At 44.6% G+C, this 26601-nt stretch overlaps 1 long non-coding RNA gene across 1 annotated transcript; it reads right to left on the reverse strand.

Moving 5' to 3' along the window:
• Positions 1–9137: 9137 nt before the first annotated feature.
• Positions 9138–22912, reverse strand: LOC121665303. Its single transcript, XR_006016320.1, has 3 exons — positions 22617–22912; positions 21870–22003; positions 9138–15900 (listed from the first exon to the last, which is right to left on the reverse strand). It is a non-coding gene; the product is annotated as an uncharacterized LOC121665303 (long non-coding RNA).
• Between the last annotated feature and the right edge of the window lie 3689 nt (positions 22913–26601).

Consider the following 26601-nt stretch of genomic DNA (forward strand, 5'->3'; position numbering starts at 1 on the left):
GAGCTGGACCGGCACAAATTTGGAAGCATCATGCCTGAGCCAGGCTAGGGAAAATCACCCACTCCCTCAGGAGCTGGTCTCACAGCCAGGCAGCCACAACGCTGTCTCAGCTCTCCCTGCTTGCAGTACTGATTTCTCAGCCTTGATGGTACCCGGAATATGACAAAAATAAAAGAAAAACACACTGGTGCTTACAGAAAACCCTCTCCTCAAGGCACTGCTGAAAGATTCAAACCTGAAGGACACTTTTAGGTCTAGGAAAAGTAGGGGAAAAAATGTGTTTAGCAGCATCTTTCACAAACTAGCCACCAACCTCAAAAACACAACATTCAGCAAGTGACAGAGGCCTGCCACAGGCTGGGCTGATTCCTGGAACCTGCACCAGGGAAGGCAGGGTGCACACAGAGAGCCCCCGAATGTCTCAGTCCCGTCACTCCCCCGCCAGACTCGGCTCTCACTTCCCCAAATCGGCGGCAGCTCCTCACCCCTTGCTGGCAGCACTCTGCTCCAAGGGCAATCCGTGCTCACATTCCACAGTTGCCTCCCTTTCTGGGTAAGTTTTTTGGTTACAATAGCAACAACTGCAGTTGCATTCCAGAGCAGCTCTTAGTTTTGGGAAACCTTGGGATGCCGCAGAGGGAACTCCTCCTCGGGAATGTGCTGGTTATCACATTGCCATGGCAACCATTCCCACCGCTGCCTCTGTCCCCATGGGAAGTGCCTCATGCCGAGTCCAGGAACCTCCCTTTGCTCCAGCAACCTTGGCAGTCCTCACTGGAAAATCCTGGGCTGGATCTATCCGTTCTCATCACCAGCACAACTGCAAACGGAGCATCAAAAGCATTTGGGGCATTCCTCCCCCACCTGAAACACCTGCTGCCCCCAGAGATGCCTGTCCTGGCAGCAGGCTGAGAGCACAGCAAAGGAAATGGCATCTGGAAAAGCCTGTAATTAGTCATGGAACTTTTTGATACAGGATATTCTAACAGCCAGCCATATAAATAAACTCACAGAGAGCTTAGGGAAAATCACGGAGTGCATCTCCACTGCACCACCACATGCTGATCTAAGGGCAAAGGCCACCCCAGGAATACTTGAGCCAAAAGAGCTGGAAAGGGGAAAAGGGGAAGAGGAAAATGAAGAAGGGGAAAATGTAAATTTATAGACAAGCTAATTCTTTTAACCTTTTAAAGATATTCAGGTAGTGATTTGGAATTGCCTTTGCTCTAAATTTTTTTTTGTACGCTGACCCAGGACAGACATTGATTTGAACACACAGCTGAGTTGTAATGAGGATTTGTTTGAAGATACAAAACAAGAAATTCTCGTAATTGTGAAACTGCTTCCATTCTGACACACAGACAGCTAGCCTGAGGCTTACCTCATAGAAAATTTATCAGGTGGGTTTAATGTAGCATTTTCTCTTCTCATTACACACTGTAATCATGTGTGCAGATACAATTCTAGCTGTGACAAACACTACTCAATGCATAGCATGACTTGTTCTTACTGTCCAAATCAAAACATTTGGGATTTTGCCCTCCTATTGCAACACAGCACCTAAGGAAAGTCCCTTTTCCATGCAGATCAATTGCTTTCATGAGGGCATGAACCAGACAGCAGCAACACAGCTGAAGGAAAATGCTTGCAAAAAACTACCTTCCCAACATTAAACTAGGTCTAGAACTGATTTATTCTTTTGTCAGATGTGCTACCCTTAACACTCCCTGCAGACCTGAGGAGGAACATTTCAAAGGCAATGAAAACCAGTGGCCCCAGCTACCTCTGAAGAAGTTTCACCTCCTTCAAGCTATAACCCAAAGCTCTTTCCTTGCTTCATATGGGGAATTAAAGCAGGGAAAGGTGACTTCTAACTTGATAATTGAAGAAACAATTTCTTCACCACAAATGTAAACTCCTGAAGCCAAAATCCATGAGAATAAGGAAACAATAAGAGGGCTCTTCCCAGCAGCTTTCTGGGTTACTCTGAGGCTGCCTGGGCCACTCTCTTGGCTCCTGCACCTTCTTCAAAGCTGTCTGATCACCAACACATCACTCCGTGTGCTTGGGGACTCCTCGTCCTTGAGAGCTTGTTCAGGAGCCTCAACAGTGAATAACCACGGCAGTGCCACATCTTTTCCATGGAGTTTGAGACCCCTCCTCTTGTTCTTCCACTTGTCTTTGCTGCACTATTTCTTGCCTCGCTATTTCTTTGTAGAGTTGTTGATAAGTGGATCTGGTGTGTAAATATGTCCACACATACATCACACTGTAATGAGTTGTCTCACACTGTACCTCCCATAGAGCTGCTAAAGGAAGGAGAGTTTTAAATAAACACTGAATGTAGACTTGAGAGTGAGGAAGAAGATTTTTGACTGGAAGGGAAGGGAAGGGAAAAACAAATTAACTTGTGTTCACAAGGAAGTGCTGGCAGAGCATCATCCCCAAGGGTGAGATTAGACCTATTCTGAGAGGCTGTTTTCTGCTCACAAGGCAGACTTGGTCACTGCTGTGACAGAAGTCACCAGCTGGGGCTGGTGCCGAAATTATTTTAGGAAAAAAATAGAAGGAAAAGGCCACAGCTAAGAGCTCTTAGCCATTGGGATAGTGGCCAGTGGAAAAGTCATCTCAGTAAAACAATTAGGCAATTAAAAAGGAAAATTTTCTAATAATTTTATCATGGTTTCTAAAAAGCAGGAAGCAACAGGGACACTGAGGGAGAGGCTGAGATAAGGATGGGAAGTCTGACTGGTCTCCAGGAAAGCATCCCAGTGTGTCTGTCACAGACCACACTGCACGTGCAGACAGACGAGGCTGCTGCCATCAGAGGGTTAAAAATCGGTGGTGCTGGCTAAACTGAAAAAAAAACCCAAACCAGAAACAAATAAAATTCAAGAGGAGAGCTGATTGTAAGCAGCCAGTGCCAGTAACTCAGGGACCCTGAGCAAGGGCTGCCCCTCCTGCTGCTGGAGGCTGAGGGGCCACGTGGAGAGGCCCTGCCGGGACTGGCACAGAGGGGAGATTCTGTCCAGTCAGCTGCTGGTGATCCTGAACTCGAGAAATCTATGCTGCAATAATCATTTGAACAAGGTGCTTACAGGCTCCACAGATGAGCAGCAGCATTCCTGGAAGCACCCGATGCTGCCCCTCCATCAGCAGTTACAAAGCCCAAACAGGATTTTGTGAAGAAACAAACTTCTATCGTTTTGATTTCCTATTTGCCTATAGCGGAGCAAAGACTTCTCTGTCCATGAGCCCTTGAGAAACAACTAGTATGAGAAAGGAAGAGAAGATGAAAGAGAAAAACTCAAAAAATTGCAGATTCCTTATTACAATCAAATTTATTTAGACTAGAAGTGAATCTGAGTCCTGAACTAGCACCTAGATATCCCCAAAGCATGGGTGCAAATATCAACTTTGAAGGTACAAAGCTGAGGGCACTTGGATTTGGACTCTACAAGGGATTTAATTGTAAGTGGAAACTTGGCCATTCAAGAGCTTTAATACCTGGTTCTTGTCTCTGCCTCTGTTTTCGTGGTTCTTCAGTTCCCTGAGAAAAAAACCTGGTCCCCAGGGTGCTACAAAGGGAAGTCTGGGGGGGTTCTAGTCCTGCTAGACAGGGTGTGTTGAGATCTGAATCTGTATTGATTTAGCTTTTCAGACCCATGAGGGAACAAACACTCAAGGAGACAAAATGTTCCCCAGCACAGGGTGGGCAGGGCAGAGGGAACTCAGCAGAGCAGTGTATAGACTCTCAAGTCCATGTTCAGTGTTTATTTAAAACATTTCTTCTTTTAGCAGCTGTGTGGAAGCTCCAGCATGAGACAACTCATTACAGCATGGTGGAGGGGTATGGAATGTATGCACAAACAAAATCAAAGCAGGGCTCCATTCACTACCAGCATGGGGCTCTCAAAGTTGGGGATGCTGCAGGGGGTTTAAGGGCACTCATCAGAACACAGCAGGAGGATAGGTCAATGCAGAGCTGGTCCACAGAGTCGTTTGTACTCATGGGAGAGATCCCCTCTGTCCTCCACACTGGAGCTGCTGAGGGCACACCTGTCTGCAGCTGTGCTGCACTGAATCCAAATGGTCTCCCCAGGGAACTGGGCTCCACTTGTGGAAGTGATCAGTGCCACAGATCCACCACTCCCATGGGGTTTTCTTCAAACTGAAATTTATAAATTGGGCACTTTCTGTCAATTCCCTGTTCCATGGAAAAGTAACTGAATTTCAAGTGCTTATGTATGCATCTGTGCTTATACAGACACAGCAGAATGTGAACAGGACACATTTTTAAAAACAAAAAATTACATTTTTGGCCAGTGAGATAACTGAGCTCTCAAATAACAACTACCAGTTGGGATACTTAACATCCTTCCTCCCTCATTTAAAATAAATAAATAAAGCAGATAAGCAAGCCTGCCATCCTGTCAAAGCCTCCAGGAAGCAGGGACAGGCAAGAGGAATGGTGGAAATCAATCTGCATTACATTATCTCACCAGGAAGACTTGAAGGGACTACAGAACATTTCCATTAATCTTGTATGGCACTGCTCCGAGTCATCCCAAATGGCATCCAGACAGGATGAATCCAGCGGCACACGGATCAGAGGGGACAGGGGAGATGGGCCAGAGCCCGCTCCACAGCCAGGTGGGGGCAGTGGGAAGGAGACAATTCCCACCCCGGGTTCTTCCAAGCATTTTGCTGTGAGCGATGAAGAGGGACTGATGAGAAAAGCACCTTTGGTTCCCCACCTTCCTGGAGGGCCAAGAGCAAGCACTGGGTTGGGCTGGTACTGCCTGTGCAAGCACAACATCTCCACCTTGCTGATTTATCTGAGGACCATTGTGAAGATGATCATAAACATGGGAATATTCCCATGTCCACATTAGGCTTTGTTTTACACCCACACTGAAGTCTAGATGCTGTCAGCCTCACACAACACACTCCTTAGTGGGCATGAATCTGTGAATGCATTAACCCTCGGCAGCACAAGCTGTCCCAATTAAAAAAAAATTCAATCTGTACACACAGCCCCCTAAAATGAACTAACTTTGCCCCCTGGGCTGCATCCTGGCTAAAACTGACATGCTTTCAAGTGTCCAGCTTTCAACACACAGCCTGCCTCTTTGTTTGCAGCTGCCACAGTGTGAACTGCTCCAGGTTTATGCCTCAAGTCTTGCTTCTATTCATGTGCCCTTGGCATTAGCACAGAGACATAGGAAAGGTAACTGTATTTGAGCTTTTTCAACCAGAAAATTTCTAGCTGTCCTAATTTGGGGCTGTGGGTAGTCAGCAGGAGGGGGTAAGAACAAAAAAAGAAAAGAAGAAAAAGCCCAAACAACCCAGTGCCAGAGTATTACCCCATAAAACAACTCCTGTGTGATGCTTTCAGTTCAAATCCAGTCTGACATTAATACTTGTCTTTACCTCCCTAGAGAAAAAAAACATGCTGAGACTCATTGTATAATACAAATTTGGAGGTTTGTTCATCAAGCTGGGTTAGACTTATAATGGGCCAAAAAATTGGCACAAGTACTGAGCTCTAAATCTTTAACTCCAATAACTGTCAGGCCAAAGTGGCAAATGCACCAAGAAGTCACCTGGCACAGAGACACCCACGCTGCCTGTACAGACACTCTTTGAAGAAAATAAGAGGAGTCAGAAACAAGCACAGAAGGAAAGTAGGTTCCAATACCTGGCATCATTTCACATCCCTTGCACAAGCAGCCTCAGAGCACTGCAGGCTGGGGCTCTCTCCAGAATTACTGTCATGTCCTTGCTGCTGGAAAACTGAGCAATATTTCATAAGCCACTTTTTCAGTTAATGTTGTCCTCTTTTGTTCATGAAAAAGTTCTAGAAGGGGAGTCTCAGCATCCTCCTACACACACGTACAAACCCTGGCATTCACTCTCCCCGTCTGTCCCTCCAGCCTATGCACAGGCAATTTTTGTCCCATCTTGACTATGAGGAACATGATGGACACACCCTAGAATCAGCCAGGCCCCAGCTGATCAGAGCCAGGTCCTGTAGGATCTCAGCACATTCCTTTCCATGTGAATACACTGAAGGCATAAATTCATAGTTGTTTGTTACAACTTCGATTTTTCCTTTCTGGGGATTTTTTATCAGTAAAATCACAATTTTTAACATAGACATGAAATCCAGACACAAACCACAGTGAAGGCAAAAAGTCACAAGAATATGGCTTTCCTCATTCACTTGAAAGTAATAGAAAAGCACCAGTTGTAAAGTTTTCCACATCATTCCACTGGCACTATTAGCCAAAGTTTTAATGCTTCTCATTAACAGAAAACAACAAACAGCTCATATGGAAATTGTACTCTAAGAGCTACAAAATTAAGTTAAACCCAAATAACACTCTAACAAGCAACTTCAAAAATCATGTTCATCCTTGTCACTGAAATAATTACTGCACCCACCAATGGGAAACTCCTTCCCCTCAGTAACCATGGAAATATTTAAAGGTTGCCAAAGCCCTGCAATTATGGATTTCCCAATAGTTCCCACTGTGATGTGGGAACTCAGTGTATCACACACAGAAAATCAGGGCTTCCTGCCACAGAGTGCGAAAATGCACTTTAATTATCACAACAGAAAGTGATAGTTGGTCAAAAGACAGAAACCAGAATTACTCAAAATCAATATAAGACTGCCACCAGCTTGTAGGATGTGTGTTATCTCCCTTGTTAGAATCACACAGAGCCACATACTGTATCTATTAAAGGTTGTGAAGCCAGGCAATCCAATTTTTTGTGAGTGCAAAGCTATCATCATTATGAATATGGATGAGGCTGTTGGCAGCGGGGCCTCTGTGCAGCCCATCAAACCTCGCTGGAGCAAGTTCAGCGGAAGAGACTCCATCAGAATTGCTTTGGCCCCTTCCCAGCTACTGGAGCTGCTCACCTGAGCAAGCAGAGCACAGCGGGAAGGGCCCTTCCCAGGGCGCTGGGAATGGGATGAGGCCGAGGCTGGGGAAAGCAGCTCCAGGTGACAAGAGGACACATCTACGACCAGGACAGAACCACCCTGCTCCTGGGTGCACTGGGCTCCACAGTCCCACACACGGGAGCACAGCCTGTCCTGGGCCCACTCTTCCTCCTCATTTCTCCCGCTCTCTGGTGCTCCCCTTCCTTCTTTTGGTTGCAGATTGCCTCCAGGGATCTTCTATCACATTAACCTCTCTCCCCTCCTTCTTTCCTTCATGGTCCCTGGTGCCAGCACATCTCCACGCTGTCTGGGCCCTACAAGTGCCACAACACTGTCTCCTTTAGATTCAGACATTCACCCCCACATCAGTTTCTGTCATCAACAAGCCTGGAAAAAGTCACACAGGATCACATTACTCCATCTAGCGAGAGCCTTTAGAGGAAAACCCTGCCCTCCCTTTCAAGCTGCTTCCCTTCCGAAGCACAGAGAGTTCAGCCTAACAAAGGGAACCGTCCCCTCCCCTCCGGTTTGCTGCAGGAGCAGATTCCATTAATTCTTGCAAGGAGATGATGAAAACAGGACTAACACAGCAACCTGACAAAAGAGGGTGCTGAAGGAATCGGTTGTCATCAGAGGAGCAGCCCAGCCTCCTCCAGTGCTGTACAGAGGAGAGGAACTCCCCATCACCTCAGCTCTCCCTGGCGCAACTGACCTGACTCCAAATCCTCCATGGGGCACACGTGGTTTCTCAGCATTAAAACCTCCATCAGGCTCAGCAGTCGGCTTTGGAAAGCAATGCCAATCTATGTATTATTTATCTTTGACACTTCAGATCACTGAAGTTAAAAGCGCTTCCCTCAATTTCCTTTTTTTTTGCTTGTGCTCATATCATTATCCTTGGATCACTTTGAGTCTAATGGACTCTGCATGTGCCAAGTGAAAAAAAATCTCAAGCATGCTTGATATAACAGTTGCCTCTCTGTCTTTATAGGAAACCATTGTTCCACAAATCCTTTAAGTGCTGGACTTTCTAGCTCTAGGAGTATTACTGGTGGTGATACTGCTGCATGTTAGTAAGTACACACAAGCAGCATCGATCCTTTAGCTGTCAGTACAATTTCTTTCTTAGCTTCCCTCCCCCCCAAAAGCTCCTCAAACATAACAGTCTTGAGCTACACAACAAAGGGAGAGAACACACCTCCCACAGAGGCATTTCTTCCCCTTTCCTGCACAGCTTCAAGAGCCTGAACCTTGCCTCTGATGGGTGTGAATCAGACTTAAGGGACCATTGCCCCTGCAGAGCCAGAGCACTTTGGTCACTGTTTCGGCCTTTTTTTCCCCACATCAGAACTACTGTTAGTGTACTTCAGACTTACACAGAAAAGCACACACCAAAGCCTTTCTCTCCAAGAAGCTAATTCACTGTCTGGTGTTTTTCTGAAACTACAGAGGTGTATGATAAAGTCACTCTTGAGGGAATCTGCTTGTGAAATGACCTTGCTGGTCTTTCTACCTTTTGTTCAATCGTTCAGGAGATCACCTTGACCAACATCTGGATTCTGCCTATGCAGAACAGCAGCACAAAGCTCAGCAGTTCCCATTTGTTTCCCTGGGTCAGTGGCTGTAGAGACAAGAGACAAAAAAGGGTGAGCTGGTCAACAGCTCTTCTTGCCCCACGATGTCCCTGACCTCACAGTGAGGCTTCTCTTGGGGACAAATGACAAGGGAGCCATATGATTTGATATAGTAGCATATCCCCCAGAGCTTCCTAAGGACTAGAATTATTCCAGAAACTAAGTTCTGTTCAAATACACCTGGGCACCACCAAATACAGACCACCAGAGTTTGGAAACTTGGTGGATGCTGACCTATTTCCCCTACTGTCTGGTCAAATCTCTCTGGACATCAACAGACTGATAAGATGCTAGCTAGCAGTGTTATTCCATGAAATGTCTTGGAAACATGAAAATCCCAGGTTTCCTAATGAAATGAGATGGTCTCTGAATATGCAGTGCCCTACCACAGAGCAACTCAACCCTGGCGCCTGCCTGCGGCTCCTCACACAGTTGTTTGTATTCATACTCCAGCAAATGAAAAGACTTTCGTGGTTGACAGGAAACAGTGATTAGAGAGATGAAAGCATCAGGGCTTGTAAATGTGGAATTAAACCTTTATTGAATTTGAGATTATTTTTCAGTAGCAAATCAGGTAGGTCTTTCATTTAATGTGCTGATTACAGGTGACTCACCTTTCCAGACAAATCAGGGTTTAATCAAATTATGACAGCCTAAAGCAACAGCATTGCTGAGCTGAAAATGTGGAAGAGGCTGCAAGGGACAGACCTAATGCAGCATCTCCCATAACACACAGTGACTTAACAGTGACCTGCCCCATCCACCCTCACAGGGTTATGGTCCAAAATCCAGATTAATTTAGAAATAACATAAATATGGCAAGTATTCCAACAGAATAAATAAATAAATATATAAACTGAAGATCATGTTAATACCACATCTACTGTCTGTCTCAAAGCTTCCTTTACACAAAGAGAGGAAAAGGGACCTTGATGGTTTAAGCATGGGCACCTACTGCATTAACATCCTGATACACGCTGACTCAGGTGGGTAAAGATACCCTGAGCATGGATAATTACATAAACTAACACATCACAATGTGAATATAAATTAATTCTCAGACTGGGTTGATATTGAAGATTGATACTGAAGAGTACAGATACTTTTGTACAAGTACGCCAAGACTTCCATTTGTTTCAGCGGGACAACTCGCAGGCTTTATATTAAGCCTGTTCTGAAGTGTTTGCTTGCTTTAGTCACACCAAGTATCATTTTACTGCTCAGATACCCTCAAGTGGCTCATGAATTCAGCAGCCCCTAGATTCCAGTGCTGCCATATCTATCACTAGCCCAGCATGACATTCAGTAGTTATAGGCTGCTGTCAGACTGGTAACATCCTCACAAGTAGTGCTGAGTTCTTGAACATCAGCGTGCCAACCAGACAAATGCAGAGCTCCTCTAAACAGAGAGGCTGACTGAAAGAAAGCAGGCCAAATCCTGCTCTCATTTACCCCTCTTGGACAGGCTGTGTGGATTTGGCTACCAAGATCACTTGGCAAGTTGCACCCCTCCAGCAGCAGAGTCCTGCACAGCTCCTGTGAGCAGAATGCAAAGGCAGGAGCTGAGCTGGAGGGGCTGTGCCTGCTGGCTGCTGCTCCACTTGTGCAGCTCTGGTTTACTCGGGATCCCAATTTACACACATTTCTAAGTCAGATTTCCAGTTCTGATTGGCTAAAAATACTCCTCTCCCACCAAAGTCACACAGTACAACTCAAGATGGTGATTTTTTTTCTTAGTAAAAGAGTGAAATAGTTTTTCATCTTATATAAAAGAGAAAGAAAAGGAATTTTCCTCAAAAGCATTGAAGAGACTAAGCCTGATAAAATTGAATCTGGATGTAAACAAGTAAGTCAAGTCTTAGAAACCAGTTCCCTGAAGACAAGGTAATGGCACTGTGTAAATCTCATTCAAAGTGAATAAAAAATTGAAATAACATACTTTATTTAGTCTTGTATAGGAACACAGCCAAATGTCACCAGTTGCTGTGCCAATAAGTTCTTTGAGAGGGTACACTGGTTACAGAGTCTACTTATTTTTCCCCTTTTCTTTTAATCGACAGGGATTCCAAGATTTAGGGGGCAACTCCCCAGCTGCAGAAGAGTAGACTTGGTGATAATGGGTCCAGTTTTGCTCTGACATCCAAGGCAGCTCTAGAGATTGAAGAAGGGTGGTTGGGTCTCGTATGATCCTACCTTTGCAACCATACACTGGGACAGAGGAGCTCAGCTTTGGAAGTTCAAATGAAAGGAAGGAAACACCAGTGGAAACAACTTCAAGGGATTTTACTGCTCCACAAACAAGTTAGGAAAACACACAACTGGCTCTCTACATGAGCCTGGGTCCAGTAAGATCAGGCAGATTTCTCCACAGGACTGACCCCATTCAACCCACCAGAGCTAGAGCAGGAGCAGCCATGAGCTAGCAAAGGGATGACGAGGAAACATCTTCCTTGCAAAGAGGAACGAGGAGGAGAACAGAAGACCACTTTTTGCCCGATAAGATCAGCCTGAAGGTGCATGCATAGCTCAGCTAGCCGTACTCAATACTTCGGGCAGCAACCCACCTCTCTTCTAAGTGAGGCTACTTCTACTCAGGCTGGATGCCAGCACAGGCAGGATTCCCAGGCTTGTCCCACCAGCAAGTCCCCAAGGGACCTGGTCCAGGTCTCCAGCCAGCTGCTGATGCTGGGAAAGGAGAGGTGTCCCTGCAGCAACTGCCCTGGTTGTTTATGAAAAATCAAAATTGTCATCAAAGCAACACAAAAAACACCAGGGAATTTTTGAGACACTTAAAACAACAAAGCAGCTGCAGACAAGAGAAAAAAGAGGGTTTGTCTTTTCAGTTACTCTCAGCACTAGAACACTGAAGAATCACTAAAAGAGGTTGAAAACATACATTTGGGGTCTACCAGCTCTATGGAATAAGAAGGAAGACGAGCTAGCAGGGGCCAGCACAAGGGACTCCCTCATGTCCAGGGTGCTGCCAGGGCTCCTCTCCACCAGCACCACTCGATCCTGAATACCAAATGAAGAGACACAAAACCACTGCAGACCTTCTCCTTATCTCCTCCCACCAGGTGACTCACACAGGGGTAAGTTCTGTCACATGACCTGCAAGCCCCAATTAGGAAAAACCTGTTATTATCCTGGTTCACATCAGGAGAGATGCTCCAGCTGGCCAGAGGGTAGGACAGTGTCAGGGACAGAAGAGCTTCTCCTGGTGTCTGCACTGTAGAGACTTTGGGGAATGCATCTCACTCCAAGCTAATTTAGCTACCTGCCACTTGGCATTTAGCCCATTTCTTGAGAAAATTTTACCTCTTGAAGTATTTGCTACCCTTGCTATTGTGAGAGTTGGTTCGGAGTCCACACAAGCTGCAGTGAGAGCACCCCACACCTACAGCCTCTGGGGGAGTATTATTTATCCCATCCCCCAAAAGGCCGGTTTGTTTGGTATCCCACAGCTGGCTGCTCGGGCCCGCAGTCACAGTTTGAAACACTACTGACTTCTGTGCTTGATTTGGGTGAGGCAGGCTTTTTTGTAGAGCCATACACCACAGAGTAGCTCTGCTTCTATTTATACAATTGTTTTATAGTGCCAAGGGTAATAACAAAAAGATGAAGTGATAAAAATAAGTCTAGTCAGGACATACATAACAAGGATTGGAGCTTATATGGGAGACAAGACAGAAGCTCTGTTGTTCTTAATTTTACACAAAGTTTTACTTCATGTGAATCAGGCACCAGACAACTCAAAGTAGAGCCTTAGAATTTATGAACTTAATCTTTTTCTATTCAGTACTTATTAGTCAGATTTTTAAATTGGTGGTGATATTTATACACTTATGTTTTATGTAAATCTGTTTCTTGACTTAAAATAACTTTTGAATCTTTTTGTGTTTTATAATGATTGCTGAAGTTGTGGAGTTTGGGTTTACTGGCAGTTTTATATGCCTGTAGCAATATACAGTTTAAAGACCAAGCTGTAAAAAAATTTATAAAAAAAGCCCTCCTAGCATGTAAGGTAATTGGAAAGCAACGTTCTCCTTACCAGGAAATAATTTTACAAATGGAACCCATATTTCTGTAAATAAACATCTGCCTTCTCATTAGCTTCACATCAGCCTATACTGAAATATACATCAGAGAAGTCTGTCAAAGCAGTCACAAAGGAAAAGCAAGAGCAGAGTTTAAAAACAAAGCCTTCAAAAATCGTTATGCTTTTCAAGTCCAAGCAGTAAATAGGACAGGAGAATGACAGGAGAACTGGCAACAGAATCTCATCACTTAAAAAATGATTTTTTTTCTTTTTAAGACATAAAACTTCTGTTTGGCCAACTGTCCACAAGTGGTTTGCAGGGAAAAGAGATAGACATGAGATTCTGACATACTGTAAAATCACATCCCTAAAAAATGCAGTCAGGAGTCCCAAACCAACTGTCAGCCAGCAAACGAGCCCAGCAGACATGGTTGGGGGACCACAGAGCAGCTCAGGCTCCAAATGTTTTCTTTTCTGCTTCTTAAGAAGCAAAGGATGAATCTGGCTTCTAAAAGAGCACAGGATCAATATCAAAGAGAACATAATTAGAAGATATTAAAAAAAAAAAAAAAGTGGTGTACTTAGAGAACAATCTGTCCTTCCTGAGCAGCCTCTCGTGTTGCCTTGCTGAGTCACTGCCGGGCTTGCACGGCAGCAGGTGACATTTCCGAGATCTGTGCCTTGCTTGATGAGGCTCTGGAAAACTAACAAGGCAGGGAAAGGGGCTCGTCTTTGATCCAGGCTGGAACTGAAGGAACACTCTTTTCTTACAGAGCTGATGTCCGTGCTCTGTAATATCCACATCTCTCCCAGGCAGCTCCCCGTCTCTGCTGGAGTTACCTCCTACCCAATATCCTATTTTCCCTCTCCCCCAAGAGCTGGATGTGGCTTGGGATTTCTGAAGCGGGATTGGATACACACTGGAATTTACACTAGGGGGAACTACTCCCCCTTAAGAATCAAATGGGATCATATGGGGGATGCTCTGCTCTACTTTCCAGGAAAAAAAGACATTTGGTGATCTGCCCCCACAGTGCCCCAAGCATTTCTCTCTGGGTGGAAAAGGAGCTTGCCAGAATAAACACAGAGTGCTCCAGTCTGATCCTAAAAAGTGACTGAGCACAAAATCTGTAGGACTGCTCTGATGCTCTGCAACATTCTTTGTGGCTTTGTTGGGAGAGACCAGAGAGCTCAGCACTGTGCAGAACTGAAAGGTCTGCCCTGGCTTAAAAACAAAACAAATTTTTAAAAGCACTGAAACCTTCCCTCTTTAGACACAGATATTCAGAAACTGTACTACTTTGAAAACATACTTCCTATTACTTTTATAAAAACATGTTACCAGTTTGTTTAAAAGTTTGATTTACAGTCCACAAAGAGTCTGTATTCTATTTTGAAGAACTGATATTTTGTATAACCTCTTTCCATGGCTTCCAGTCTCAGAAGAAACTATTAGCAAAACGCTTAAAATACTTTGAAGTGCCTTTCACAGAATTCTTGGTCTCTCACAGAAGGACTGATGGGGTGTCCCTGGCCTAGGCAGCTGCTGCACTGCTGGTGCTCAAGCCCAAGGGCATCTCATAGCCCAGGGAGCGACTCCAGGTTGTTTACTACTGAGAACAGCATTTTCAAAAGCCCTTTGTAAAGGTTGAAACCTGCCGCTGTGGCAGACAATGGCAGCCCCTCCTGCAGGCAGGGAGAAGGAGCGGTGCTGACCTGGGTGGTGCAGCACATTTCATCTCCATCGGGCTGAAGAGAGAAGCAGGCGAGGGATCCACCCCCATAGTGACTGAGTGCTGGATTTGGGCTATTTAAAATTACTTGCTTTCTTCTTCTGAAACCTGCCAAATGCCTGACCTAATGCCTCAACAAGTTTTGAAATAATGAGGCAAAGCAGAAGTTTGGAAGCTCCAGACTTTGCACCTCCTGAGCCAACCATCAGTTCAGGTATAGCTTTTCCCTATTACTTCAGGCATGCTATGCTTCTTAAAATAAAAGTTTGATACTTGTTTGGCTGTGATATTTTTTCATTCTTATCAAATTTCCCTCCTGTATTTTCCCGTTCATATTCCTGTTGCTGTTAAAATGCATCATTTTCCAGCATGTCATTGCATTCTCCATTAAAAAATGTAACCAGAACAAACTGATCAGGTAGATCACTTTAAAACAATATGAATGATGTTTTTCAGGCCAGTCTAAATCCCTGCTTTGGGTGTCTCCCAGTAATTCCTAAGCAGCTTTCCTCATACAGTTCCACCCATGGTGCAAGGTATTTGGGAAGGAGACCCCAGGGCAGGAGGAGCTGCTCCAAACTGAGGTGGAAGCCAAGAGATGAGAGCTCGGTCCAGCCCCGTGCATCCTCCCTCGGGGCTGGAGAACAGCTCAGTCCACACCCACAGTGTCGCAGCTCACAGGCTTCTGGTTGTCCCCATAGTGTCACCTCTGCAGGATCAGACCTGGAGCACTCAGCACTTTGCAGGGCTGATTTTCTTCCCAGCACTGGAGGAGTTGGACACGCACCAAGGCCAGCTGGCTGCGAGCTTCCCGAAGGTATAAAACATTAATGTCTTACGGTGGTTCATGAGATACCAGTCCAAGGACTGCACTGGAATTGGCAGTATCCCAATGCTTGGTAGAAACTTGTTCTGGAATCACATTTGCTTTGGAAGACTGGTAACTCCAGCACCTGACACTCTTTTGACAAATCAGTCTCCATTTAATAAAAAATTAAGATTGAATTTCATCCGAATTTCTGAATTTCATAAAAAAGTAAGAGTTAATCAGGGAATAAACCCAGTGAATTAGTCTGGAGAGGCATTTGTCCTTGGCCCATATGTTGAGGCAGTGGCCGAGGCCAGGAGTTTGTTTCTTAGGAAAGGAGCAGCAATCTTGGAGACCATGTCTCCACTTCATTTATGAAGTGAACTTCATTTATGTCTGAAAGCAACCTGCATGCACTCCTCAGAAGAGAAGTTGGGATTTTTCCTTGCAGCTGGCTGAGTTTGGGGCTTTCACCTTGCTTTGGCACTAGTACTGGGTTCCACGAGCAAAGCACACACTGTGTGAAGAAGCATCTTCTGGAAATCTAAATTTCAGTTTCACCAAAGTCCTCTCAAACCCTGTGTCCAGAAATCCCTGAATTCAGCCTTTGTGAACCAGCAAGCATTTTGACTACCTGAAACTGGTACCTGTCAGGGAGCAAACCCGGCGAAGTTTCATTCAAAGCAAAGTTAATTCCTGCTCAGGCACTGCTGCTCAATTTCCCAAGCAGCCTGGAAGAGAAAAACACAGGGTAAAGTTTCAGTGCAAACATGACAAGACTTTATTGGGTGCTGGAAGTTATTTAGGTTGCCCACCATTAGCTATTATTGTGATGTATTTTTGCATATATTTGAGTTAAACTCTTCAAAAAACATACCCAAGAGGTACAGTTAGCTGGTATTCTGCTTGTTGACGCTGTTAATAAGCAATATGTTAAAATTATTCCCAAAGACAAGTGTTTGAGCAAGCAGGCTCTGTCACTAGTCTGGGGCAGGACGGCTGCACAGCACATTCCCTCCCACACTGCTCGTGAGAAAGCAGGGCAATGACTTCTCAAAGTTTAATACATCCCCACGCTGATGGAAAGCTGTTCTAGGTAGTGGTCTGAAGAAACTCTGAGAACACATTAGTCATTATATGTTGACTAAAGAATGCATTCTAATACTGCCTTAATAAAACCAAAAGCTGCCAGGTTATGAAGGATCAAAAATAATTGTAGAGATGGGAAACAATGAAGAATGTCCCCAGTAGAATCCAGGGGAGAGACACCTCATGGTTTTGCAACTCGCTTCTGCTCTGTTTCCTGTTTATACCTTGTAAAACCAGCTTTCTTTTCTAAACAAATGTGCAATAAACACCATTTTTTCCCCCTATATTTTCCCCCCTATTTGGAAGAAGCAGAAAGGCTTTTGCAACAGAAAGAATTCCTTCCTATTTTAGCAGCCAAAATTTTTTTTGAGAATGTTTCATGCCTTTTTACCATTTGGGTAATCCTCTAGCAACTACTCTGTCTGTCCCTTGCTATACACACAGATCCCCTTTCATGAGTCCTACTACTTAATTTTTAGCTAGTGAGCTGAAATAATTTTCCAATACCATACATTTTTGCCTTATTTTAATACCGTATTTACTTTCTTTGATTGCCACTGCTCACATTCTTTAAATCATCATTTTTTCATGAGCTCTATGCTGGCTCACAAAGGCTGAAACTCTACTTGGGGATGCGCCGTTTGAGACGAAGACCAAACTTCAGCCCCACAGAATGTCAGGAGGGGATAAATCTTTGCACATACCAAAAATCAAAAACACAGCACACATAAGACTCACAAGTTATGCATAAAAGATAGAGTTCAAACCCAAAATTGACTAAGTAATTTGTATTGAGACAGTGTAGTGAGACCAATCTGTTGCAGAGAAATAAAGAAGCAAAGCTCACAGAGTACTGGGGTGGTCTGACCCAGGAGGGAAATGAGCTGGCCACCCAAAGATCATCATTAATGCCCATCTCCTAGACCACCACCAAGGGCTAAATTTATTCCTGTCAGCAGAAGCTTAGGAAATAACCAGCTGTTGGGAGACACTCGATGTGCAGCATGACCAATTACCTTGGGAATTCAGCACGACACAGGATCAAGGCCAGCTGTGCTGCTTAATCCTCTCTGCTGAATATTTTAAAAATTTAAGCTGACTGGAGAGTAAAAGCAGAAAGCAGCAAACCACTGAGCTTTTCTTCCTTAGGCCTAAACAAGGAATGAACAATATTTTTACCTCACCCAGAAGACTGAGAACAGGAAGCATGAGAGTCCTGGTGGCAACTGGAACCCATGAGGTTGTCTCAGGAAGAAACTGGCCCTGGGGTCTGTGCTTTAGCCTTCAGAGGATGGCACAGATCGTCCAGATGAAGCTGATGTCTCCCTACCAGATGGTTTTATCAGTCCAGGCAGACTTAAGCATGGTTTTACAGAGCTACAACAACAGGGGAACTTGCAACTTTTCCAGGATAAAATGTCACAGCAATCACTGCAGATGCACATTATAGTGAAAGCTGTTCCTGGTAACGAGGTGATGGAAAAAGTAAAAAGTGAAACCTCTGGTGCTGCTCATGGTCGCCAATGCATTTCTGTTGGGACAGTAAGCGTTTGCTTTACATTTTCTAATTGTTTTATAGATTACATGTCAAAGCAGCTGAACTGGAGGGATATTGCAGCAGGTAACTGCAGAAAGATCTGGGTCAGAAAGAAGAATGCTTCTATGTAAAAAGTTTCAAATATTAGACTGGACTTGTGGAGGTCTAAAATCTCAACCACTTCCCTGGAGAAAGACCAGACCTTCCTGTAAAATAACTCTGATAGCACAGAGCTAAATTAGAAGAAATGCCACAGTTGGAAGAGCAATATAAAAGTGCAGGAAATATTAGCAGCCAGCTGCCTTGTAACTGGCATTCCCAGAGGGAAGGGAAGGAACTGATGTCCCAGGGAGGAGGGAGGCAGAAAGGCAGAGAGCTGCACTGTCACACTGCCCTTGTGAGCATGTCTGTAGCATGTCTGTATAAATTCCATATTATGCACTGATTAGATACAAGAGGGTTTGGTTTGGAAGTGAAAGGCATGGAAGGATTTTGATACATACATGGAAGATTTTGACATTGTAAAATATTAGTGATATTAGTGCTATTTGTTGTCAGTATAAAGTACACGGCTTCTTTACATAACTACATAAATTACTCCATTATTCATATTTTTAAAGCTAGATAAATATTTTAATCCCTGTTTACTGCCAGTAGCTTTAACTAACTGCTTTCTGTAATCCTGTTATAAATCTCACTCATAATACATTATATCTGATGTAAATTCTGAGCTTTCCACTAGTACTTTCAGTAATTTAGATTCCAGCTGCCTGCCATGTTCTGCAGGCCAGATCAGTCCTGTTGCTGGTCTTCTGAAGCCCCACTTGAAGTGACAGTGTAGCCTGGGACTACACAAGGATTTCAGGCAGAAATATTGCCAAGAACAGGTAACAAGCAGCCTGCAGAGCTGACTGCACATCAACAAAACACACACAGCTCTTTGAAAGGTGTTTTTGTCAACCAAAAGTGCATAAATGAGTCTAAGAGTTGGCAGTTACCTAAAGAACTTTCTGCAGAATTTTTCAGTGGAATTTGAATGACTTCAAAAGACACTAATATACAAATATGGTATATTTACATTCTTTGAGCAAACAAATTCATTTCTTCAAGCAGCTGCGGCTCCAGCACCAGCTCAGGATAACAGCAATAGGTGGCACCTGGGGTTATTATCATAGAGTTTCACGTCCCAGGACTGTCAGGACAAGCCTGTACATCCCCCCATTACAGCACAGGAACTGAAGAGCTTCAGTGTTTTTCACAGCATGCTCAAATCATACCGAATAATGAGGATCTGCAAGGAGATAAATGTTCCAGAACCGGTTTACTCACCCTGAATGGGAGCAACTGCTCTGCAACATGCAGGATAAGACTTACACAGCTGGGAAAACCAACAGGTTCTTCCACAGGCACAGACCAGCTGAAAGGAGCAAATTTCAGAGCTCCAAACAACATCATGTCCTCAGATCCAAAGGCCTTTTTTCCTGGGAGCAGCAATTTTCCTTAAAAGCCTCCAGCAGATACTCAGAGGGGCTGCTGTGTTTTTAGGGAGCCATTTGTGCCCTTCCCACATGGAAGTTGAGCTGGTCCCGTCTCACTTCTGACACCTTTTCCACTCCCAAGCCCATGTTCCTGTAGGCATCTGAGACCATAAGGACCTTGGGAAAGAATGGAATTCCTTGGGCTCTTCACAAGTTACCCAGAACGTCCCACACTGCTCACGCAACGTAGTCAGCGGCTGCCTTGGCATTTCCTTCAACACACCCCTCTGTGGCAAACTCGTGACAACAGATCTTGGTTGTGAAGCCACTCTATACTCAGGACAGCATTTGTCTCAGGATCAAACTTCAGTTTGTCTCATCTGGAAGGAACAGGACTGGCAAGTCACTGACGTGGGAAATCTGCTGCAGGCTCAGGTCATGAGTTCGTGGTACCTCAGCTCTCCCGTGGAATGGCAAAGGACAGCACCAGCATCTGCTGCGTTGACTTACATAACAAGGAAAAAAGTGCATGAGCTTTCTTTGCAGGTTTTATTTGGGACTGGCTGCTGCTGTCAGTGAACAGAGAACTATTAAAGCCCTTGAAGCAAAGTGGCTGAGCATATGTAATATATTCGTTACCTAATTTGTTACCCTGAGTACATTTAGACCTTCATCTTTTAGTTTGTCAAAGTAAGATGGACCCAACTCTAGAACCGGTTCTTTTGAGCCAACAGGAGTTTTCCCTGTGATGCCAGTAAGAACATTTGCACCCTAATGCTCCAGTCAGGTGTCTCAAAGGCCGCAGGTGCTGCTGGAAGGATCCCCATGGCACAGATACCCCATGAATCAGAGACTGTGAAAATGTCAAAAACCTGTAAAACTAGCACTGAACCAACAAACCATTTGCAATACCTGTCAAGAGCAGAATATCAATCTATAACATAACTGCCTCTAAAGATGAAATATTTCAGTTACATAAGAAACAGGAAAATATGAGAATTTTCTGTCACACTTTGATGCTTCACTTACCACAGTGATGAATCAAAATAATTGCCTGGTCCAGCACTTAGTATGACACTAAATGCAGTGCTGGATCTATTGATCCTTTACATGAACAGCTCTTTGAACCTCAAGTGAGTGCCTTCTTGCATCCCCTCACTTCTTGCATTTTAAATCGAAGGAGGGAAACACATTTAAATGTCATGTTCTGCCAGGGGGGCTGCTTCTTCGTGCAATTTTTGTATTCATCTTTGCCATAGCATAGTGTAAACTCAGGCCGGGTTTCTCTCATCATTTCAGCTACTGGTGGTGGTCTGGAGAATTTTTTAGTACATGAGAAAATTTTCCATGAGTTGGAAAAGATGGAAATTGGATGGAAAGACTACTGAATTATTTAATGCCCCCAGCTACAGGAAGCCTTTAGAGGGTTGATAACCTCTGGCTGCTGGCAACCCAGCTCTGAATCCTCTCAACTCAGGGTTTTTCCTGTGGAAAATGTGCTCCTATAGGACCTTTTCTGTCCAGTTTCAATCAAGCCCTGGCATGCTTCTGCTCTGCTCAGTCCCAGCAGTGGTGCCCACAGACAGGCAGTGCTCCAGCCAAGCATCTTGAGTTTTGACATGATTTGGGTCCTCATCCCAAGCTCCAGTGAGTGCTGGGGTGTGATGATTCTGGTTGCACTCTTTCTGTACCATGAGGGCCTCCTGGAATTTTAAATGTTTGAGCAGAGACGGATGTCTCTGAGTGTGGATTTTTGATGTGCTGGGACCTCAACAAAAACAACAGATGAAATTAAAATGACCTCTGAAAGCTTTGATTTTCCAAGTGCAATTTTCATAGCAGTCACAGAGGGGAAAAACTGCTGTATTTGAAAATCTGATTTTGAGATAACTAAAATACTTGTCAAATAAACACAGTGAGAAATAGGCAAACTTTTGCAAACAATATTTCAGAATTCATTGGCCAGAACCAGAGAAATGTGCCTGTAACAACAAGAGGAGGGTATTGATTGCATTAACAGGGAATGATGTTGTGCAGCTGTACTGATTTCACTCTGAATATCTTATAAATGACTTACAATCCAATCAGATAATGTTCATGCTTTAATTTTTATCCAGCTCTAACTTTAAAATAGCTTTCCCTCAGAAAGAAAAGATTTCAGAAACACGGTTTGATTCACAGAAATAATAAGACAAAACTCCTGCTGGAGTTAAAAAACCCCAATGTACTAAAACCATGGGGAAATTTCCTTTGAAGGATTTGATATCAAGTCAAGTGTTGACCCTCCTGTGAACCTCCCAGATTGGAGACATCTCAGTCAGAGGTGTTGGCTTGCTCTGAACACTTGGGTGCAGCTGGGTCAGGAGGGAAGATCTGCAGATTACAGCAAAGGGAAGAGCCATCATCCAGGCTAAGTGAGAGCACATTTCTTGCAAATTGCTTCAGGAGTCAAAGGGACATCTTGCTGCTGTGTTTCCTGTTGGTCCTGACACTAAATCCTCCCAAAAATGCTATTTTTCTCTTCCTGTACATCCTCTGACACCTCTGGTGCTGCTCTTCCTCCTCATTTCCTACCTTCAAATACACCTTCACTCACCTGGAATCAGCCACCTGAGCAGCACCACAAGAGGTGGGTGGGTCACCTGGAGCTCCCAGGAACACGGTGGCATCTGTGCGCTCCCGAGCCATCGGTTCCAGACGGGAGGAGTCACCCGGCCCCTGCCAACACAGCTGCTTCAGAAAAACGGGGACAGCATTTAATGCCACAGACCATAAGAGAAAGAAACAAACCCAAACCTTTAGATATTTGAAGGCCAGGCACAAGGGAGAGGGTGAAAGATGATGCATCTGGAAAGAAAATCATTAAGCATGAGGGATTCTCAGCAATATCCATTCTGCCCCTTGCGACACCCCGCTCCTTTCCCATTACAACAGCATAACATCAATTTCTGGGCATTACTCCATGGGATGAGAAAGCTGTGAAAGACTGTGCACCATGCAGGAAAAATATGGGGTTTTAAACACACTGTGCTAATCACATCCATCCATCGTACTTCCATCTCCTCAGTGAGGTGGCAGGAGGATGTTTAGCTCTGGACTCCTTGCTAGAACTCTCCAGCACAGACTCATCCTCAGCCCTTCAGGTGGTCGGTAGGAACCCACCCAGAATCCCCTCTGGCAGCAGATCTCAATCACCTTAACAAGCAAGTGACCCCAGCAGCCTTCCTTAACAGCACCTGGGAAGCTGTGACCAACCCTTCCATGACTTTGGTGTGTGGCTTGGGACCTCCCAGTGCTGCCATGGGCAAGGGGAAGGATCCTGGCAGTGATAAAATATTCTTACCGTAACAGCAACCAGGATGCCCAGTTTCCACAACACCCCAGTGCTCCAGAGGCAGCAGGTTCAATAAATAACCCCTGCAAAAAATAATAATGAAAGTTCTTTCTTTTCAATGACACAACGGAAAGTGAGGAGACTTTTCAATAAAGTAACAGAGCCCTTAGGTTAACAGAGATTAACAGCAAAGAGGTTTATTAAGCGTGAATCATTTCCTCCTTATTGTCCCCAAACGCATTAGAGTGTGCTTTTCTTTTTTGTAAGCCAAATGTGTAACTGGCATTATTAGTTTCCTCCTCCTCTCTCCCTCTCATCTGGTTTTTAATTAGAGCATAGAGGGGGGAAATGCATATTTGATAGGAAGAAGAACTGGGGAGGGAGAATAATAATTCTGACTGTTTCAATTATTTCTGTCCAAGATGAGCCAGATTCCTGTGAGAGCTCAGCCTCCACAGTGGGCACCAGTTCTGAGGCACGGCCAGGACTCGCTGTGCCCGGTGGAGATCCGGCCACCCCCAGGCGTGGGGCTCTGCCTTGGCTTTATTCCGGCCGTGAAGCCTCTTCCAAACCATCGGCCTCACCTGGGCACCGCGGCTCTTGGAAACTTGTCATCAGCAAAGTGCTGCTTCAGGGTGAACATCCCCTTCAAGGCAACTCCTTATTGTCAGGGAACCTTCATGTGCTGAGGGGAACCATCCTCCAGCCTCACACATCTGTGACTTGATGTGGATGGATCTGTTTGCTCATCTTAGTTGCTCTCTCCTGAACTTTTGTTTTCCTCCTTCCCAGTACTCTTTCAAGGCTGTATCTTCCCAGCCACTCTGTCATTCCCTTACTCAGCTTGGGTACAACCAGCCCTGCTGCTGGCAGGACATGCACACACCCCAGCCTCTTTCCCCAGGCTGAGCTGCACTCACTGGACCATATCACAAAACTACAGGCACAGGCCCTGGGCCAGGGGCTTTCTCTGCCTCCTTTCCACCTTTACTTTGGGAAAAATTTAAGATTAGAACTGATAAAGCTGCAATGACCTTTGAAAACCTGTTTAGTTTCCATCACTCAACAAATACTTCAGGAGGGGTTTCGTGCAGAACACGCTTAAATGCAATTATTATTCCTGAATAATATATTTCAGGTGGTGTATAGTGTTTGCAAAATGCTGTCACATGTATCTATGGAAACCACGAGATATAAATGCCATATCACCAGGGCTCCATCAGTTAATTCCATATTGTTTTGCCAATATATTTACTCCAGTAATTCAAATATTTAATTCCAGCTTGGTTTCATTCATAAACATGACTTTATTACAAAAGCATTTTTACAAAGTGGGTGTTACACCAACAATCACTTCCAACACGATCTCTTAACCAGCACGTTTTTCAGGAACTGCATTTGCAAAGGCTGTGAGGAGCAAGCAGGGAAGGGGTTTGGAGCACTCTGATCCTCACTGTAACGCAGGAGGTGAGGGGGCTGATGCTCCCAGAACTGCACAAGGAAGTTGTGGGTGCAAAGCACTAATCCAGCTCCATCCCTGGCACAGCAGGGCCAGCCCTGCTGCCACCCCAGAGAGCAGCCAGCAGAGCCTGCAGAGACAGCACAGAGCACCCACTGCTCCCAGCCTGCTGCATTCCGGAGCGAGGGGGTCAGAATTACACGTGACAAATGAATTTGTCTCAGCTGTGGATTCAGCATGCACACAGCCCACTAAGTCATTTCAGGGCCTGTCTCTAATTAAATGTAAGCAAATACAGACATGGATTAGAGAAATCCAGACTGCCACAAAAGATGAGAGCTTGTAGTTCCTTCCCATGTTTAAATCTCTCCCTATTTTGTAGAAGCCTGAACACTTTGTCAATCCTCTTAAATACAAGCTATACAAGTTCTGAGGCAACACACTTGCAGGAGGTAATTTATCTCAAGCACACAATTCATTTTAAATGGTATTAATATTTTTCCCCACAGAGAATGGTGCAGCTGTTCCCACCTAGCAATACCTGTGTGCTCCACACCTCACCAGGGAAGAGAGGGATGTTACCTGGAGATGTGCTGCCAGCTGTGTCCCAGACCCCAGCGCTGCACTCCTTCCCTACCATTCCACATGGACAGCTAAAGCTTTGCTGGCAAAGCCCCAGGGAAACAGGCTTACACCATGGTGATTTTAAACTGGGAGGACTTGCAAAATATCTCATTGAATTTCAGAAAAAAAGTAGCAAAGGGCTCAGGATTACAAAGAACAAGTTTGGTTATGTCAACCAGAAAATTGGAAAACTTTTCCCTTGGTTGGTCCCCTGTTACCTGCAACAGTGCCACCTCCAGCTGGGGAGCAGCAGGGACAGCTTTTCCCTATTTAGGGAGAGTCAAGCACACAGTTATAGAGTAGGAACTTTGTTGGTATCCCTATTCCCTGTTTGCAGGTGGAGAGGGAAAACGTGGCAAAGACTATGCAAACTTGCTCACTTTCCTTTCTGCCAGAGTAATGGAGACTTCTGACTGAAAAAATAATAATAAAAAGGAAAAAAACAAAGAGTACAATATTCCCTGGAAACAGTAACTTGCATCCTCTATTATATGCAAGCTCCACATGACAGACAAGCTTAATGTCAGGGCTTTAGAAAAGACCTTTTCCCCAACGCAGATGCAAAAAGCAGAGAAGCAGGATTTCTGCTAACTCCAACCAGACTTGAAAGAGTCCCCAAGTTCCTGATGGTTCTCAGGAAGTCAGAAGGAAGAGCTGGGTTTAACATTTTAGGAGCAGGACTGTGAAACCTGACTTGTGCTTTCATCACCCTCAAACACAGCTGGATCATGTATAAGCAAAGGTGTCCTTGATGTTTTGGGAGGTGGCACCAGCACAGATCTGTCAGGTACTTCAAACACAGCCAAAACATTTTGTGTGCAGAGGAGGAGCATGCAAAGAGAAAAAGCACAGACCTGATAACATCTCCTTACTCTGCTTGGTGCTGCAGGGAAGCAGGGAAAAGGGATTGGAATGTCCTGCCCTTCATCTCCATCTCCTCCATTCTCACCTTACATCCAAGATTTACTTTGGAAGAGTTTCATTTTAAAGCTGAATAGCTGCCCAAATCAGAAATCTGTTACCTCCCCTAAAACCAGCTAAGGACTGAACCTGGTGGGCCTGTGGGTGGCTCACATGCTTCACTGCAACAGCATTCAGGGATGTGGCACAGCAAACACTGGGAGCACTTTGGCAAACAGAGCTGATTTGTTGCATTGCATGGGTGCAGCTAAGCCAGATGAAGGCTACACTTCAAAAGATGGTATTTTCCACCATCCCGTGTATGTTTATTGTCCCAATCCAATTTAATTTATCCTTTTGATTTGTAAATAAACAAAGCCTGCAGAATCTGTAAATTAGAGTTTGCCCAGCAATAGTCCTCGTTTTCTATAATAAAAGGCTTACAAGCATGCAAGCAAAATGTAATGCATTGGGGAAGACTACAAAACCCAGATATTACTGATGTGCAAGTGCAAAGGGAGAAGTTTCTGCAGCATTTGATAGACAGAAAGTCACTCGTATCATTAAAGTCTAATGAATATGAAGGCAACTTCAGAAATGCCAGAGCATGTATGTGGTCTCGATGCATTGCTCTTTGAAGGTAGACTTGATGCTTTTCTAAACAGAATATTTTTTCCACATATTATTTGATAACCATTTGAGAACTGTGACACTAAGAGCTGAGTCTCAGCATTGAGAATTCCTCCTACCTGTGACCTTCTGATACTCTGTAGGTGATGGAAGAATACAAAAAAAAATCAGAAAACTCTCACCACCCCATCCTTTAGCCACAGACCCTCTCTTAAAACTCAATCCCTAATCCCATATATTCAACTTCTAGTCCACCCCAGTGGAGTATACACTTAAATATTGATTACTTTACTGCTCTTGTTCCAGAAGGGTCCACTCATTATAGCACCACTATAAAATGGAGAGACATGCATTCAAGGCCCTACCCTGCAGATCTCCTGT

Source organism: Corvus kubaryi, unplaced genomic scaffold (assembly GCF_017639235.1).
Source record: "Corvus kubaryi isolate FWS band 111438036 unplaced genomic scaffold, C.kubaryi_AGA036_p1.0 37322, whole genome shotgun sequence".
NCBI lineage: Eukaryota > Metazoa > Chordata > Aves > Passeriformes > Corvidae > Corvus > Corvus kubaryi.